The sequence below is a fragment of the Euprymna scolopes genome, chromosome 4, assembly GCF_053919585.1.
Source record: "Euprymna scolopes isolate OS-2025 chromosome 4, ASM5391958v1, whole genome shotgun sequence".
Taxonomy (NCBI): domain Eukaryota; kingdom Metazoa; phylum Mollusca; class Cephalopoda; order Sepiida; family Sepiolidae; genus Euprymna; species Euprymna scolopes.
In genome coordinates, this window is record NC_136485.1 from 136,532,181 (window position 1) to 136,548,990 (window position 16,810).

Sequence of the window (16,810 nt, forward strand, 5' to 3'; positions counted from 1 at the left end):
TTCTCTTCCCTGCAACTTTTTCCCACAGAAGAGACGTAGCGCGCCTATCTTCGTTCTATCGTTATTTCCATGGCATGTGCTTGTCTGAGCTCCAGTCTCTGGTTCCCCCTCGCCAATCTTTTTTTTAAAAAAACACCCGACTAGCTGAAACCACCGTCAATAATTTCCCCCACTCCTTATCTGTGCCTAAATCAAACGTAGAGTTCATGAACACAGCTTCTTTCTTAGAACTGCACGCCTATGGAACTCTGTTCCGCTTGCCTGTTTCCCTCCCGACTTTAACCTTGATGTCTTCAAGTCCAACACAAACAGATTCCTGATGAACCACCCCCTTAAGCAATGACACTTTATTAATTCTCCAATACTATTACTACAGTATCCCATTGATTACTGTACACACAATAACCCTTATCCCCGAGTGGCCCTTGAGCCTTGATAAGTGGTGACCTCCATGTAAAAAAGTTAACCTAAAAAGAAAAACAACATAATATATAAGATTGATATAATGACTTCAACTATATTCTACATTATCTTGCAAATTAACGGGCTAGCCCAGTGATTGCATAAAGGACAAACAACCGCACGCTGCACACCTATCAAGTAATAGCAAATAAACATTATAAAATAGTACACTACATCCTGCTCAACATAGAAAGAGTAATACATCAGGTGCTATGACATGATAGAATAACAGATACTATATTACTTAATCAAGGATTACGATATAGAAATATATATATATATATATATATATACATACATATATATAATAGTAGAATTACTAAAAGTAGTATTCACTCCGGTCAAGCAGATATAATGTCCATTTAATAATGTATATAATTTATGTTTGTCACAAGATATATACATCAAAAGCATACGTATACAGAGCACTGACTTAAAAGGACATCACTACTATAGATGCATATAAGTTAGAGCGATACGGTATCTTTTTAGATAACGTGCGGAAACAGATGTAGAAATGCATGTATTTTCGACATATAGCCAGTATATTAGTTGTCATATGGTAGATAGTAGGCAGCAACTATTTAAGCTTGAAATCGTACATACAATACTTAACACATATTGATATAAATCGGAGAAAAATGAATTTTCTCTAACATTGTTCATCTTTCTGCCTAAGGAATCGTTATATACAGGAATAAGAAATTAACTCTGTCAAACTTTATTTTCTGTACGCCAGGCTTATGGCTGTATTAATTTATAAATTAATATAATAAAGTCTGCTAGAAGGACATAGATCGCATGAAAATACGCTATGGACTATTAAGAATAGAGATAATTTTGATATTACTAAAAAGAATACAGATTAAACACGGGGTACTGGTGTTGTGGGAGTTTATATATTGAGAAAATTGCACGAATATTGTCTTGAACTTGTAGGCATATAGTAATGATTAGGGCTAGGACAACAGCATATTCTTTTCATTGTTTTTAATGTCGAATGTGTATCTTTTGAAATCTTATATGCTTTGATATCAGGTGATGTGGTTCTCGGTTGATTAACTGTATCTAACACTGTTGGATATATTCTCGAGAGTCAAAAACTGAGAAGAATATACTGCCGTCACACCCCTAGTAATGATGCATTATTTTTTCTGGATTCCAATCTTAAAAACTTGGATTAAGGGAAATAATTCATTAGTTGTAAAGGAAAATGAATCTCAAAATATCTACAGATATTAATTTGAATAGTACTGTCAACTATTTGAATGCAATATCTAATTAGGTTAACATTACATAGGCACTTTATCTAAAACCGAACTATACATAGATGTACATAGATAATAATTCTAACAATCCACATTTGGTAAAATCATTGATGATTTCCTCTATCTCTAAAAATTAAGTGAACTAAAAAAGAATGAATAACTATTTTATTCAAATAAGATGTAGTATATTAAGGCTCTAACGAAATCGGGAGTTTTACATAAAATTAGGTTTAATATATCTAATCACAAACTAAATAAAGTGAATAGAAATAATAGCGTTAACTACTATGACTTCCTATTATATTATTAGTCTAAAGAAAAAGCAAGAAGAGAAATATAATAATTAGCGTCTACTGATCGCCTCACATTTCGTCTACTTAAAATTATAATACAGAAATAGAAAGCAATATGTTATATTATTTAATTGATAATATAATACGCATGTTCTCCCCGTCTCTTTTTCTCTATCTCCCTCTCTTTATATATATATATATATATATATATATATATATATATATATATATATATATATGTATAAAAGTGAAAGTGTCTGTCTGTGCGTCTGTGTGTCTGTGTGTGTGCATTTCCCTACACAATAACTCTGTCAATTTCCAGTCTACAGACTAGAAATTTGATATACAGGGTACTGAGATTTGGGAAAATAGGTATAATCGGTTTTCAACCGGAAATTTGGCGATTAAGGAGTCAAAGTTCAACGATTTAACCTTTGAGAACTCTATCAAACTCCTCCGACAATTTTGGGTCTAAACACTTGAAATTTTAGATATAGGTTCATTGGACATGAATCTAACTTAATAACTTGATTTGATCCCAAAACGATAAATTTTAAGGGGCCATAATAGGGGTCAAATTTTTAAAAAATTGACAACTTTTTGGGGCTCAACATACATCTCCAATACCCGGGCAAGGTCGGTCACCCGTGCTAGTATATCTATAAAAGTGAACGTGTCTGTGTATCTGTCTGTGTGTGTTTGTGTCTGTCTGTGGGTCTGTCTGTGTAAATTTCCATACGCAATAACTCTGTCAATTTGAAGTCTACTGACTTGTAATTTGATATACAGGGTACTGAGATTTGGAAAAATCGATTTGGTCGCTTTTCCGCCAGAAATTTGGGTATTAAGGAGTCAAGATTCAAGGAATTAACTTTTGAGAACTCCTCCGACAATTTTGGGTCTAAACACTTTAAATTTTAGATATAGGTTCATTGGACATGGATCTTACTTAATAATTTAATTTAAGCCCAAAATAATAATTTTTCAGGGGTCATAATAGGGGTCAAATTTAAAAATATTGCAACATTTTTTTTTGCTCAACATACACCTCCAAACACCCGAGCAACGCCGAGCACTCAGGCTAGTATATCTATAAAAGTGAACGTGTATGTGTGTCTTTCTATCTGTGTGTCTGTGTATATTTCCCTACGCAATAACTCTGTCAATTTGAAGTCTACAGAATCGAAATTTGATATACAGGGTACTGAGATTTGGTAAAATCTTTGTAATCTATTTTCGGCCAGGAGCTTGGCTGTTAAGGGGTCAGAGGTCAACGATTTTGTGTATAAACACTTGAAAATTTAGATACGGGTTCCTTAGACATTGATCTAACTTAATAACTTGATTTGAGCCAAATACAATAACTGGTCAGGGGTCTTAATAGGGATCAAATTTAAAAACAAAATTGACCGTTTCTTTTTTTGTGTGCTCAGCATACACCTCCAAACATCCCGGCAACGCTGCGCACCCATGCTAGTATATCTATAAAAGTGAACGTGTCTGTGTATCTGTGTGCCTGTGTGTCTGTATGTGTATGTGTACATTCCCTACGCAATAACTTTGCCAATTGTTACTGTGCAGACTTGAAACTTGATATACAGGATACTGAGATTTGGAAATATTTTTGTGATCGGTTTTCTGCTAGAGATTTGGCTGTTAAGGGGTCAAAGTTCAACGATTTGACCTTTGATAACTCTACCAAACTCCTCAGCCAATATTGAGTCTAAACACTTAAGATTTTAGATATAGGTTTCTTGGACATGGATCTAACTTAATAACTTGATTTGAGCCCAAAACAATAAATGTTTAGGGGGTCATAATAGGGGTAAAATTTTAAAAAATGTCATTTTTTTGTTTTGTGTGTGTTTTTTTTATTGCTCAGCATACACCTCCAAACACCCCGGGCAACGCCGGGCACTGATGCTAGTATATATATATATATATATAATTATTACTATAATTATGTTTGTAGACGCCTCTCCATGAGATTAATGGATTATGTCATGACGTCACTTCCTCTGGATACGCCACTTACAATATCGAGTACCGGTGTCTGGCAGGTCGTGTGCGAAACGCCCTAGAGTTGAGGAATGGTATTGAATAACTCGCTTTGTCTGTAATATATGTTTTCCCAAAAAGTCCTGTGTTCCTTCCGTTTTATTCCCATTTAATCCCATATTAACTTGTGACGTCGGATTCAACTTTCACACGGGTACACTCTACAAAAAAAATTCTGATTGACTTCTAAAGAACTTCGGATTGACTAGCTGAGAAATCGGCTGGAAAAATTAAAACAAAAAACGAACACATGACTAAATTTTAAGTTAACATTTTTGGCTCTATATTTAAATTGAAAGGAATTGTACGAAACGCATTTTTGTAATGCTGAAAAATTAATTTGGTCGCTTATTGAAAAAAGAAGAAAAAGAGGAAAATGTTGACCCAATTTCACCGCGAGAACAATTTCTAACTATTGTAACTATCTACGGGTTATTCTTATGCAAATTTGAACATTTTTCAAATGAAGTGACAAGTTTTTTTGCCTTTGTTGTTCTGCTAACTTTATGCAATATTTTAACAGGAGAGAAATATTGTTTTCCCTTTTCATTTTACTTGGACAAAAATACTTTTATTCATTGAGTGGAGTTTTCTGAAATAGTATATTTTTAACTGGCGCTTCTAAAGAGAAAAACAATTTTTTTTGCGTGGTGAGAACTCGGCCCCCCCAAAGAGCCATTTTAGTTGACTGCCAGAAAATTCCACAATTATTTTTATTATTTTGCAACTGTATGGTATCACAGTATATGTTTCGAAAGTAAAAAAAATATATACACCCCCATATTGTGTTATCTCTAAGGTTTTTACCAAGAAGCAAGGGATATATTGCTCCCTTTTCATACGCACACACTCAAGGAAAGGACATTTTATTTTTTATTATAATATTTCATCTCTCTTCTCCAGTAAAAAATGGGAATACATTTTTTCTCGTGCGCTTGGAAAAAATATTAAATGATGGAGGAGGTTAAAGCAGTATTAATACAGCTAATCAAATCTCAGATGGACCAGCAGCAGAAGGTCGGGAAAAATTTTAAATCTGATAAACAGCTCCAATTAAAATTTCAAGAGAGGCAACATGCGTTAGAGGAGAGAATGTCTCTTCAAAAACAGAAAGAAGAAGAGCCATTGTTAAAAATATTCGATAGGAGGGAACACAGGGACGACAGTTTTGCTTCATCACAAAGTAAATATGGAACGCTATAGAACTTTCAACTACCAACCGGAGTTGGATGGGACGTTTGATCTGAACTGTTCAGTCCGAATTCTACGCTCTTTCATAGAAGATAGAAGTGCTTTAACTTGCGAAAAAGCGAAGACGAGGATTATGGAACACTATAGAAACGTCCAACTACCTGGATGGGGCGTTTGACGCTTTCTATCGGAGATATGAGGACCTATTTACCGTGGATTGTCAGGAGTGGAGCAACGTTATGTAAGTTTTCCTACTTTTGATGAAATAGAGACAACAGAACACAGCAAGTTTGTGGATTATATTCTCCCCGGGAAGACGAGTGAATTGGAATTTCTGAAGCGGTCAAACTTTTATTCTTGCTGTTCAGCCCGAATCCTACGCTTTTTCATAGAAGATGGAAGTGCTTGAACCTGCAAAAAGTGACGACGACGATTAACTAAACTTCGCGTCCGTAGTAAATACACACTACTATGATTTCCATCTATCTGAATTCAGCGTCTAGCCTCATCCAAAAACGCTGGGATTAGACGACGTGTCCTTTTTAGATTTGAGACCGAATAGAGCATCAGCTTACAGAAGTTGGCCGAGGATTATCAACGGATAGTCTGCGTAAGGAACAACTCGAGGCATGTCGAGGAATCAGGCGCAACATTCATTAGAAGGACGATCTTCAGACCGGAAAAATACTCATCCTGAAAAAGCAAAGATAGAAGCAAGAAAACACAGGCTACACCTAATAAGTACCGCCCAGTCACAAGCCCCGGATCCCCTACAAGCCTGTACTATTGCTGCGGCGGGAAACACTGGTCGAGTCAATGATTTTGCAAATATAAGTACTGCAACGAATATGGCACGGTCAATCGTTAACCTTAAGACATGGAAAAGGCTAAGGAAACCAACCATGCGGAAGACGAACAAATCAGTTCGAGCTGTGGCAGGCTATAAAGTGGAATTTCAGTGAGAGTTCACACTCCCGGTGACCTTAAATGGTGTTACTAAAAAAGTGAAACCTGTTCGGTACTGACTGGATGGAGCAGTTCGAATTGTGAGACTAACCTATGAATAAATTCTGTTATAGCGTAGGAGACTCGTCTACGGAAGCGCAACAACTTAAGGACGAGTTACAAGAGAAATTTCCAGAAGTATTCTCACCAGGACTAGGATAATGTACAAAGGCTATAGCAATATTCAAACTAAAAGACTGTCCGTTTTCAAGAAACGAAACGTCCCATTTGCAGCAACAGAGAAATCGAAAAAGAAAACTTCAACGGTCTCTGCCAAAGGAGACAAGAAACTGGAACTGCAAAGCCGGAAACTAAAAAACTCGCGCCATTAAAAAAGGAAGCATTTCAACTATTTCTATCCGTATATAGGATTACACCCAAGTCGAACACACCAACAGCAGTCTCACCTGCAGGAAAGTTTTTTTTTTTTGTCGTGGAAAGTTGGATCCGTTTTTGATAAGCTCTTACCAAAACAGTCAAGGCCACTAGTGACTACTTATGTACTTAGTAAACGTTTCATATCAGGTGAAAGGATGTTTTTCAAAATTTATAAAAACAACACATCATTCCGGGAGGAAAATACAATTACTAAGAGAGTCGATAACATGGTGTATATCAACCAAGGACCAACATATACCCACAAACGTAACCAGAACTAACTAAGAAGGTGTCGATCAGTTGAAGCCAGCGACAGTCCACCATTGGAAGATGAGCTAATAGACACTGTCTTCGAAACCTTTGATCTGGAATCTCCTCAACCAACACTTGAACTGCAGCGGTTGTTCCGTAAAAGAAAGGTTACCGAGCCATTGATGCTAAACCCTTAAAGGAAGAGGTACTGACAGCTTTTACGAACAAAAAGCTTGGGAGGGGGTGTTGGAGACGCCCCTGCATGGGATTAATGGACTATCTCATGACGTCACTTCCCCTGGTGATGTCAGCTCCGGTATCGAATGTCGGTGCCTGGCAGTCAGAGAGTGGTACCCGGCCACGGAGGTCGTGTGCAAAATAACCCTACCGCTTTGTCTGTAATATATATGAACACATGTTTTTTCCCTAAAAGTCCTGTGTTCCTTCCCTTATATTACCATTTAACCCCATAACAAATTATTGTTTATTACCTACAGACACTAATGTTTCATCATTTCGAGAATCACCAGTCCAGAGATTTATGATTACATTCGGCAAGGAGATTCGAATCCGGCCAGAAAATTATCTCTTACTCCATTAGTAAGGAACAAACAAAACGGCCAACGTTAACTGCGGGAAATACAGTTTAAAGTTAAATTTATATTAATGTCAAGACGGCTAGAGTGATCTTATGATATTATCATGATTATCTACGCATGTGAGCTTAATTGATCAACTTTATTTTCAACGTAGAGTGCTCAATAATAAGAACCGAGTTCTTAAACGGGCTGACACAATGCCTGTGTATTTCATTCCAATTCTAAATAAAATGATAATGCTGTCTTAGTGTGATTAATACTTTCTAGAAGTGATTATTCCATGTTCCTCTTCATTAGAATTACCTATTAGTAGAGACTTGTAAAAGAATGGAATCGTCACCCTACATTGAGAAAACAAGTGTAACGGTTACAGTGTTGTATCCGTAAGTGATCAGTAAGTTGCTCATTTACGGTGACTTTCATTAATTTAAAGTGTGTTCAATAAATGCCAAAGCTAAATACGAAGAAGATTTTTTACATGTTTTTTCGCATCAAAAGCGGATTACTTTGAGAATACTATTGATTAACTTTTTTTATTTTGTATAATTTACTATATCGGTATTTTTATTTGTATACGAGGGGCATTCACAAAGTAAACTTTCTTATGTTTTTAAATAATAAGAAAAATGATCTACGAAGACGGGAGTGTTACCTTAAGAACTAGCGATGTTTTGTACTCTAGAATTTATTTATTTTCAATGCAATTTGTCACCATTGAATGATGGCTATTCATAGACATCCGGAGCGCGCATTGTCATACGGGCGTTGTTTCAAGAGTAAAACCTAATTTTATTTATTGAAAGATTTTGTGAGCTACAAAGACGGGAGTTATACTATAAAAACGAGCGACATTTTTTTGCTCCGGGATTTATATCTTAAATAGTCAATGTCATTCTCGATGTATTTTTGCTAAACACGCTATTACGTATCTTAGCTTCCGACGCACGTCTATGACAACAATTATTTTCTAAGAGTCTAACACCGTCAATATCCGCAATAGCGAGATGAATCTTTAAGGTCATTAATACATAAGTTCTTTTCTAATAACAAAGTAATTTGCAATTCCATCTGGTCAATTTGGACGGAATTCCAAAAAACAGAAAGCATAATTTTGAAAGTATTTTCGTATATTAAATATTCATATCCAAGTTATATTCATACCCAAGTTTTTGAAAGATTCTCCTTTTTCTGTAGACACGCGATGAGTTGTCTAATACAAAGTATATATCATCTTTTATCTCTAATTCATATTCATGGTGTAAATTATCTGTAGACATGTATTATTTCTGTCAAATCCATTTTCATTGGAAATTAGATAGGATTACTTCAGCTTTCATTGTCTAAACTTCCCTAACCATCTTATTCGTTTTTCGATGATTGTATGTGTAAACGTAAAAAGCTTAGCGTTTCGTAACTGACAATAATTACAGTACTTTTCTTGGTATATTCCTCGTCAGATATTTAATGAGATTACGATTAAGTGAACAAGTTATTTTGTCGGGAGTATAATACCTGATTGCATTATAACAATAAGTGTTGTCTTTCTCCAGTAAATAAAAGCCGTCTATAACTTACAAAGATTTTCTTTTCGAAAATCAAGCAATTTGATTACATATTCTTATACTTCATTGAAGAATAAAACAAAAAATAAATAGTTTGACAGAAAATAAAAGGAATGCATTTGTTTTATATTCTTTATTTTACTATTTTTCACAAGAAAACAATAAATTGATGTTGTTTTAGATTATATACGCAATGGAGAAAAAAACTCGTCGAATTAAACGTAAATATATAACTAAAAAGACAGTATATTCACTAAGTTTTATGTATTCATACAATGTGAGCTAAACTAGTTTCCCCTAAACATAGAGATTTGAATTACAATATAACATTAACAAACACTCCTCATGATTCTATAACTCAGAGGGAGAGGAGAGGACGATGATAAGGTTTAGCAGTTTGCATAGATGGATGGATACACCAGTCTCTATACAGGTATTTTACAATAGTCACAATTCAGGTAATATCAGGTTTGTACCTGGCTTTTTAGAGGGATTTAACAGAGAACGGTGTGTCAATGGGACTGTCCTTTTGCGAATAGTATCGAAATATAATGGCAGAGTCTTAACTCGAATTTTCTTTAAATCAAGTTCATGACACTGCTGATCCAAAATTTTAGACCACTTTAAGATTTTTAAAAACAACCCCTTTTCTAAGGATACATTTTAAACTCTTCCGAATAATGTTACTAATACTACAAGCTAAAAAGTTATGGAAACAAAAAGGTATATTCCAAAAATGTTATTTAAAAATTTGCATTTTTATTAAATTAGGCTTTGTACACATGATCCAAATTATAAGACCATGGGTATAAATTGTAAGATTTATGGGAATTCTAATGTTTTTCGTTCAGTTAGAGAAGAGCAATCACTGTGTAAAGGTGTTACAATTCATAAAGCAAAAAAAAAACTAACTGAACTCGATAACTCTCTAACTCTAGGATTCCATGAGCAAGGTTTGTCACAGGGAGCGATAACAGCTAAGCTAAATTGTAGTAAAACTTTTATTTGTAACTAGCTAAAGAACACTGAGAATTATGGAAAAGACAAAATCCTTTCAGACGCCCTCATCCTTTCTTCTAGTCAAATTAAGGTGGTTACAGATGCTGGCTGCAGTCCAATAACCATCAGGCGACACTTATAACAAAAGTACATGATAAATAAAAAGCTTAATCAAATTCCTCGATGGCTTCCACGTCACAAAATGGACCGTTTATAATTTATTCGTAAATACCAAACCTGAGACCTTGAGAAGTGGAAGAAAGACCTGCTTTCTGACGAGAAAAAATCAATTTAGACGGTCCTGATGGCTTCCAGCGATATTGGCATGATAAAAATATGCCCCTTGAATTTTTTCCACAAGTCATTGCTGTGGAGGTTCCGTAATGGTATGGGGTGCCTTTTCTTACAGAGGGACGATGGAGTTCCAGGTGGTGCAGGGTCGTCAGACAGTAGATGGTTATGTTAGCATGCTACAAAAAGTATTTTTGATGATGGAGGACCATCGTATGTGTGAGGATGGATATTTATTCCAACAGGATAATGCTGCAATCCACACTGCCAGACGGGCCTTGATCTTTCTACAAGAAACGGGAGTCTATGTCTTGAGGCATCCTACATGCTCACCACACTTGAACCCAATTGAAAATCTTTAGGGATCGATGGCGAGAGAGGTTTATCGAAATGGCAAACTATATTCAACAAAAATTAACCTCCTGAAGCCATTTCCAGAAACTGGAGCAGGATCTCCCGCACATTAATGGAAATCCTTATTTCTGGCATGCCCAAAAGAATTTTTGAAGTCATCAAAAGCAATGGAGGTAAAACTCATTATTAAGTTTGATTGTTGAATGTTTTCATACACATTTTTAACAATTTAATAGATTTTTTTCTCTTGTCTTTTGATTTTGATCATATGTAAAAAGTCAAATTTAATAAAATATGTAAATTTTAAAAATAAATCTTTGAAATGTAGCCGTTTGTTTCCATACCATTTTGGAATATAGTATTGGTAACCCTATGGCAGAAGAGTTTAAAATTTATCCTTAAAGAAAAGTTATTTTAAAAAAAATCAGTAATCTTAAATTTTTTTCACCAGTTTATATTGATTCTTAATATAGATATCAGTATTGTTTAAACGTAAGGGTTTAATTAATTTCAAGTTCAAGTAAAATGGCTACATAATTTTCTCAGAATCATCGGTAAAATTGCGCTCAAAACAGCCACACGGGGCTTGAAAAAGAGGCTTTTGTGTTTATGTGATGTCATCTAAAATGCTTTTTAAAACACTTTAAAATAATGTGCTGAGTATATATAATTTGGTGAAAATTTAAAAACAGTGGCCAGAAAGATGTGAATTACGCTAACAGTATATAAACGCTTTTTATACTATCTAATAAAATAACGTAACACATTAGGAAATATATCATTGATGTATGTATATATATATATATATACATATATATATATATATATATATATGTTAACATTGCTTATAGCAAAATACACGAGGTAGAACAGACGGAAAAATTGTTATAGTCGATAATTTGGTTAATGAGAGGGACACTTTTTTCCTCAATCTATGGCAACTAAGATTTTCGATTTTTCTCGTTGCTATGCACAAGCACACAGTCTACAAATATTAAAGCAATCCGTCTCGAAATGACCGTAAGCCATGATAGACTATTATTCCACAGAGAATTAATATTAGAAATTTCGCCCTCAACTTTTAAATATGTTCAGGTCAAATGCACATTTTGTTATATCCATCTGATTAAAAGATCGAGAAAATGATATCAGGAAAAAATAGCGATAAGAAAATCCAGTTTTCAAATGTAACTTTCTTTCTTGTATTATTTAACCTTCTTCATTGACCCGCATTATTTCTTAGTGACCCCTATTTTGTTTTAAATTATTAACTACATATTCCCTTCAATTTAATCTCATGTATTCTATACGTGTCCCAAAAGAAGCTGATGATTAAAAGAAATCAATAACTTTCTTAACTTTTTATATTTTTCTTTTATTTTTCCGATCATCTGGAGTAACTTTTCCAAGGTCATCCTGAGTTGTTATACTATCGAGGAACGGATATTTATCGTAGGTTGAATGAGTCAATATCAGAAACTCAAAAAGAATTTCGACGAAACTCCAACACAAGAAATCCCCCTACTCCCAATGCAATAAAACCAGCCACAATAAATGCCCTTAAAATAATATAGAGGATAAAATTAGGGTCATAATCTCTGAAACATTAAGTGATGTTCTGGACAACGCCCTACAGAGAGCACAAGAGTGAGAAAATAAAAATATACACATATGTATTTGTAGTCTATAAGAAAACTATTCTTCATCATTTATTCTTTATTATTTTAGGTTGTGTTTTCCGGTTACGCCTCTGCATTGCGCTGTCTTCTACAAATTACATTTAAATACATACTAGACAATGTTTCAAGTTAACTGCATTAGCCTTTTATATATATATATATATATATATATATATATATATATATATATATATATATATATATATATATATATATACTCGTGAGCAAAAACAATGGACCAAGAGTGAAAGAAGGAAGAAATCGATTTTTCAATATTTTCCCATGAACTTTTGTTAATTCTAACTGAAAATGTATATTTTGTAGATTATTATTATAGCGTATAATAATAAGTTAAAGAAGTAATCCTAAAAATGTTAAGATCGCATCTTGGCGAGGATATAAAAAACCGAAGTTGCAGGATTAAGTCTGTCCAAAATAACTTACAACCAGATGTTTTATATTTTAAGAAAATAAAATGTGAACAACTCTCTTTCTGCAGTGAAGCGAATTAGTCAAAGGCTCGAAGTCGAACGCTTGGTAAAACGGAAATCTGAATCTGGTCGCCTGATGCTCCCGAACGGTACACCCGAAGAACTTTAGAAAGATTTTCGACAAGTGGCATAAAAATGATGGTTGAACACGGGAATGGAGAGATAATGGTATGGGAAACTCTTACTGAAGCAGGGGTTGGGGAACTTATTAGATGTGAGAAGTCGATCAATGCAAAGGAATAAATTTGAATATTAGAAAAAGGACTGCTACCAAGTATCCAAGAACATTATTTTTCAACATGATAATACCCCTTGCACACACTGCTAAAGTTAAAAAACGTTTTTCTGATAATTCAATTAATGTGATCTTTTGGCAAGGTGAAATCCCCGATTTTAACCCAATCAAGAGTATTTGGTCCATAATATCTCGTGCATTGGCCGGAAGAACTTTTTGGAAAAATGACAAACTGTGTGAAGCTGTGAATTTCTAAAATGCTATCTCGACAATGGGACTTTTAAAAAACAAAATGTTATGAAGTACTGTTTGAAACTTGGAAAAATGCTAGAGAAACGGAAAATACTTCAGACTGCTTGAATCGAGCATCAGGTTTTGAAGAATAAGAGACTCAAGGAAGGCAATGCTTCTTTGAGAGATGATCAGAGGTTTTGCAGGAGTAACGATCTCAGAACACCTCAGAGTCTTATGGCTAAAATAAAGGATCACATAGATAAGGACCGTTGTGTGTTTATAGAAACAATATAGGCACACTCTGATGTCTGTGTAGGAACTGCACACAATTATTCACGGATAAAAGATCATGCGAAGTATTGGCGCTATGTTTGTTTAAAGGGTGTTCCGTCCTTGTTACAGACTATTTTCCCCCTCATTATAGCTCAGACCTTGTTACGTGTGACTTTTCATAATGCCCTAAGATCAATTAAAACATTAGACTGTCGCTATGAGAAAATTGAGATGAAAAAGTTGGTAAGGATGGCCATTTAAACGCTAATACAAGAGGACTTCCATGAACTTTGGCATGATACAACAAGTATGTACAGACGGGGGAGATTACTTCGAACGAGACTGGAATTTTATGTGCCTACTATCAATGAAAGTGTCCATATGATAAATGATTGAAAACGTATTGAAGGTGTCTCATACATAGTTGTGTATATATATATATATATATAAATAAATCTGTGTGTGCGTGTGTATGTGTGTGTGTTTTATTTTTATTACTGTTTTCTCTGTTTGGTTACATATGTTTCGGAAGTTGGACCATGTTTACGATCCAACAGCCTTGGCAGACCTTACAGAAATGGTTAGCAGTGTTTGGAAGAAGTGTTGTAGAGGAATTACGAGAAAAAGGGGGGTTAGATAAAATACGGTGGAGGGAGACGGGTATCGACAATATTTAAGTTTTGAAGGTTAAGATACATTAGATTGTAGTGTGTGGGGGGTAGCAGATTTAGGTACGCATGGGTGGAGATATATGTATATAGGGAGGGACAATTGGGAGACAGGATGGTAAAAAAAGTTGTAAGGAAAGAAGGGGGAGAGGAATTTCAATTTTTAGGTTTTAAAATTTTTACTGCTTTTGGTTGTTTAGCTAGGCATATGAAATAGATTAGAGAGAAAGAGAGAGAGCAAGGAAGAGAGAGAGAAAAAGGGTGTGTATAAGTGTTATATGTGTTTGACAAGTAAAATGCTCCATTTAGAATGTTCGTAGTCGTTATAACCGACTCGTTCATTTCAGTTGACAATGAGTTGTGTTTTGGTAGTAAAGGGTTAATATATGCACCAACGCACGCATACATATGTACATTTCTACACATCCACATTCAGACACATACGCACATACACATATGTATAAACTATCTATATGCAGACATACATGCATCTATATGCAGACTTACGCACACACACAACTCCTATACACATATACATACTCATATACATATATATATATATCTATAGATATATATACACACACATACATATACACATATAGGTGGAGATATAGATATCCAGTAAGAAGTAGATTTACATACATACATACATATATACACACATGTACCGATATACACGTATATACAATTATATGAATATACATATTTATAAAAATATAAATATACACACAAAGACACACACACACACACATATCTATATATAGACATGTGTATATTTATGCTAAGTAAATACAGTAAAGTTAGAATAAAAAATAAATAAACGGGTATAGTTAATAATGCGAGGTATGGTAGACGCATTGTATTATATGTTAAAAATACATGTTGTTTACTCAATATTTAGGGGTCTTTATTGCTTTGCTTTGTTTAAGTTATAGTGTCTAGAAAAAAATTATAGGGACCTAGATAAAAGTAAGGATGGAGATAGGAATAGAGATAGAATAAATTAATAGATTGAGAGATTGAAAAAATTAAAACAGGGGGTGTAAAGGTTTACAGTTTACAGATTATGAGAGTGGTGGTTAAGTTATAATGAGTCAGGAGTTCTTGTACTTCCGTTAAATTCATATATATATATATATATATATATATATATATATATATATATATGGGGGTGGGCTCCCAACATGGTGCTTTGGGCAGTGGTTATGCTTAATTTGATTTTCAGAGTCAAATGTATTGTGGATATAAGCATATATATATATATATATATATATATATATATATATATATATATATATATATACATACTAACACACACATTCATATAAACTCCGATATAGCTACACCTGTATACATACATTCACCCATGCACACACGCATATATATATATACATATATATATATATATATATATATATATATATATATATATATATATATATAGACACTACCACCCAGATGCACGCATACACATACATGTGCACAGAGATATAGATATACAAATATATACATATACACAGGGCCCATGAGTACATAAATCCATATACGCGCACATAGAAACATATACATAAACACATATAAGGATATATACATTGACCCAATCATGCCAGCACATACACATACATATACATATGAAGATACATGTACGGATCTCCAGTAAGATGTAGATGTACATACATACATACATACATACATACATACATACAAATGTACCTATATACACCTATATACAATTATATAAATTTACTTATTCATAAAAATATAGATACACACACGTACATATATATATATATATATATATATATATATATAGACATGTGTATATTTATGCTAAGTAAAGTTTGGATAAATAAATAAAGAATAAATAAATAAGCGTTAATAATGCGAGGTTAGGTAGACGCAGATATGTTTAAAATACATGTTTGTTTTATATATAGGGGTTTGTATCGATTTGCTTTGCTTATTGGATAGGGATTAACTTATAATGCCTAGAAAAAAGCATTTATAGAGATCCAGATAAAAGTAAGGATTACGATAGAAATAGAGAAGATACATGTAACCATACAGATAAGTAAGTAGGTGCGTTGAAGATAATAGAATTTCTGGCATACTTACAAAAAGTACACATATATACATACAGATATCAATACAGATTGCAACATATGTACACCCATATAAATGTGGACAGTTTTAGTAGTATTTAGTAAGTGGGTGTGGTAGTAGGATTCATGCGTAGACGAATGTGTAAGGTAATATAGAGTGTGGGGAGGGTGGAGTAAGGGGAGTTGGTTGTGTTGATGTTACAGTAATTTGGTGTATGCGGTAGATCGGTGTATTGTGTGCATTATTCAGCGGATCCAAAAGGATGTTGTCCGAGGGATGTTTCAGAAAGGTGTATAATTTCTAAGGAGGTGGGATTTTTAATACCGAGAGTTTATTATGGTTTCATGTTTTCTATTTAGTCATTTGTCTCTATCTTTAAAACTGAATATAAAGTTCTTCGTTCAGGCAGAGGAGG